The sequence below is a fragment of the Asterias rubens genome, chromosome 14, assembly GCF_902459465.1.
Source record: "Asterias rubens chromosome 14, eAstRub1.3, whole genome shotgun sequence".
Classification (NCBI taxonomy): Eukaryota; Metazoa; Echinodermata; class Asteroidea; order Forcipulatida; family Asteriidae; genus Asterias; species Asterias rubens.
This window is the reverse complement of record NC_047075.1, coordinates 6,918,097-6,921,953: the sequence shown is the minus strand read 5'-3', so window position 1 is coordinate 6,921,953 and position 3,857 is coordinate 6,918,097. Positions and strand designations below refer to the sequence as shown.

The 3,857-nt window shown below is 37.5% G+C and overlaps 1 long non-coding RNA gene across 1 annotated transcript; it reads right to left on the bottom strand.

The window, feature by feature from the left end:
• Positions 1–772: 772 nt before the first annotated feature.
• Positions 773–3,551, bottom strand: LOC117299510. The gene is made up of 3 exons (XR_004520082.1): positions 3,500–3,551; positions 2,677–2,739; positions 773–1,160 (listed from the first exon to the last, which is right to left on the bottom strand). It is a non-coding gene; the product is annotated as an uncharacterized LOC117299510 (long non-coding RNA).
• Positions 3,552–3,857: the final 306 nt, after the last annotated feature.

The window sequence follows — 3,857 nt, the reverse complement described above, 5'->3', positions numbered from 1 at the left end:
CAACTTGAAAAATATACTAGCTATATGGAACCAGATAGGGAAAAAGAGGTGTATATTCCCACTATTTCTGCCATTACAAAATCCACTGGAATGGTAATTTTAGAGTTAGCGATCATTGTGGTCACAAAATCCAAGATGGCCGCCTCCGCCATCTTGAAAATTATGAAATGTGGTAGCTCTGGCACCAGATAAACTAACAGAGAACAATCAGGGTTTCATTTTTAACATAAATCAATTATGGTTTTTGTTTTGTTTATAGGGATAATATTTAATAAGATTATTATCTAAAAATATCATTGGCCATCCTGAGTGATGAAAACCTATTCATGCCTCTATTATATTATTTGATAGTTAGAGTCTATGTCTGTCTAGGTCATCTGGTGCCAGAGCTAATTTATGGAAGTTATGTTTCAAGATGGCGAAGGAGGCCATCTTGGATTTAGAGGTCAAGATGGTCCCCAAACTTTACAATTTCCATTCCAGTGTATTAAGCATGTCAGAGATAGTGGAAAAGGACATCTCATTTGTCCGTCTAGGTCATCTGGAGCCAGAGCTATTACAATTTATGTTTTTCAAGATGGCGTCGGCGGCCGTTTTGAATATTGCGCAATAAAAAAAGTTCCTATCACATTTCAGAGGTTCATAGGAGCTTATTTTCTTTTTAAATGGTTCCTGAAGTCAAATCCATCGAGAAAAAAAGGTAGCAAATAAATGGTCACGGAATCCAAAGATATGACCCTGCAGGATAAATTATGATGTTTGAAAAAAAGTTTAAAACGCATAAGTCTTATTGAGCTTAAACTTTCACATGTTTGCTATTTTACGTGCATGTTGGGTCGTATCAAGTTTTTTTTTTACATTTTCTTGGAAAGTGACCTTTTCTAAGTTAAACGTGCCAGTAGGCTTAAAACTGACTTATGAATACCAGTCTGGTCGTCAATCTTAAGAACACCATATTGATAAAAAGCAATTGTCTTCACTAGTTCTGGGATGTACTGCAGGTGAAATACAAAAAACGAGGAAATGTAGCACGCGACTGCTGTTGTTACATCATCAACAACAGAAACTACCTCGCCTTCTGCAACTCCTTTAAACTCTGTAGACACATGTGCCGATTGTTCATCCATTTCGATGTACACAGGATGTGTGGTGTCTTCATCCTTCAATAAATAAAAGTAAAAAGTAAAATTACTCAATATTGCTGTAAGCAACCAGATGTCTTATTCATACTTCAAGTAGTAAATGGACAAAACTTTATTTATGCTACAATACAGCACATCAGTGCTTTGGGAAGCAATTTTGCAACATTTTTTTCTACAATTTGAGACCACTGCATGACATCACATAACACTATTAGTTATTATACAAGCATGAGAGGAATACAGAAAAACACGACAGTCCTTCTGCGTCCCATGTCAACATGGGATGCAGATTTTTTTGGGGTGCATATTCCACGAGTTCGTGGGTGATCACCCCCCCCCCCCTTTTAAAGGAATAAACCATAAATAGGCAAGTTTTCCACAAAATTGTGCAAATTTGGATCAGAATAAATGCTCTAATCAAAAGTCCTTAAAATAAGTAAAACAATAACTATGATCTTTGACACAATACCTTGACCTTTGACCAAGATTAAAAAAAAAAAATATTCCAGAAATTTCATGAAAAAAACTCTGCTTGATAGAGCAGATTACCACGTACAAAAACCATTACAATTTATTTGGGGTCATAAAATGAAGGTTCTGTGGTGGTTTTGCCAGAAAGGAGGTGGGTGCATGCAAGTTGTATTCAGTTGACATACATTACCGCTTACACTAGAATTAAAAAAAAAACTTGATCCGTGTTTTGTGTACCAAACATATGGACACGCGTCTAGGAATCAGACATCTGGTTCCCAGACGCGTGTCCATATGTTTTTGTACGCAAAGCATGGATCAAGTGTTTTTTAATTTTAGGACAAACGTGTGTAGATAATTCTCCACGTTTGTCCTGGGAAAAAAATAATATGAGCACGCTGGTCACGTGTCGTGACTTCGCGATGCGTTCGGCAGATATCGGGGACAATCAGTATTTGTAGTGTAGAGGTAAAACAGCGCATTTGGGGACTGAATAACGGTAGGAATTTATAACTTTTGACATTTTTTGAGATTGCGGAGTGGGTTCTCTGGTCGCCCCCTTGGACATTGAGATATCAAAGGACACATAGAGCCTAATTTTTGCGAGATTAAAATAAAAATAAAGAGAGATTTTTGATTCCAAAATTCATTGAACAATGATTGAACCATCATTAATGCGTGAGAGGGATAACTTTCCGTATGGCGCCACCACTTTTTCACTCATTTTTCCAAAAAGGGATATATCAATCAGGTAAATTAGATACTATATTATTTTATTTCGAATGAAAAAGTGGTGGCGCCATACGGAAACTTTTCCCGTGAGAGATATAAACCTATGAGGTTACGGGAGACGATAGCCGGACGAAACCGAAATAGTTCTAGGAGTAGTAGCTACTCTAGTACACTTCTAGTAGTGGTAGTCTCCCTTGTGCAACTTACATAGTATTAATGATTGGGTACGAAACGTCCTGCTTCGGGTAATCATGCAGAAATTTAATTTTGCCATCAATAAATATAAAATGTGTAAAACTGTTGACTGTGTCTGTGTAGGCAGTGAACTTACTTTGTCGAGTCCATGGTGAAAGTTGTATGGGATGTATGTAGGCCTGTGTACATGCACGTCAACCTGAAATACAAAACAAAGGTTTCTTAATTAAAATCCTTTAAGTGTTTGGGTACTTTTTGTTCGACCCAAAACGCAATGTCCACAGATTTACATTTAAAGTAAAAATTAAACTTACACAGTTTTAAGATAATGGTGGTAGAAAGCTTCCCTTAAAATACTTGCTGTGGTGCTGTAGTTTTTGAGAAATGAGGAAAACAATGTCACAAAAATAACTTCGCCTCAGGATACAATTTACAAACATTATTTTAGCATGTACAACGTACATAGCAGTACTGGTATTTACTATTTAAATTAATACGAGACTCTCAGACTGAAAACATCGCTTTGCCCTTTCCTTTGTGATTTTCACCTTTTTTCCAAAAACTTGGCGACTATAAATCATGCTAATAAAATTGTTCTTTGGTTTAGTTTGTTTGTGACTCACAGCTAATTTCTGAATGGCTCATAACTTGCCGTCACTGCACTGGTGACTGGCTCAACAGAAACCGGTTGCTCGTGTATGGTGGTGTATTTACTTAAAAGTAGTGTAGCAGTAGCAGTTTTATACTACGTACAGCAGTACAACATACATGTACTCCGCAGTACGTTAGTTCATGAAACTTTTTTGAGTTGAGATTGAAATTTGAAAAGGGAAACTAAAAATGTTGCTTATGTAAGTTAACGTTTGTTCATTCTCAGCCAGGCATGTCCTCTATGCGTTACTTATTAACATGTTATTATATTTCTGAATAATTACAACAGAATACAATAAATTAATTACCTTATTTCACATTCCACCACCCACCAACAGCACACGTTGACACGGACTATCCTGACGTTCTTGTTCTGGCAGACGATTGAGAGGGAAAGTTACGAATCGCGCGGGCGATATTTGCGCGACAGTGAAAATGACACGCTATTTTTCGATAATGGTTTTTGAACAGTGTAACAAACTGTGCTGAATTGCAATGCTGCGCGACCATCGCGCACTAAACAATATCGGCGCGAAACCGGCCTGACCGGGGGGTGCGATTTGTGTTCTGGCTGTTCTGTTAATTGTACTCACCGTGCTGATTAATGACAGCACTGTTTACAGACTACCTCCCAAGGTTACAAGCGGCGCCCATGTTTTCCAAAAG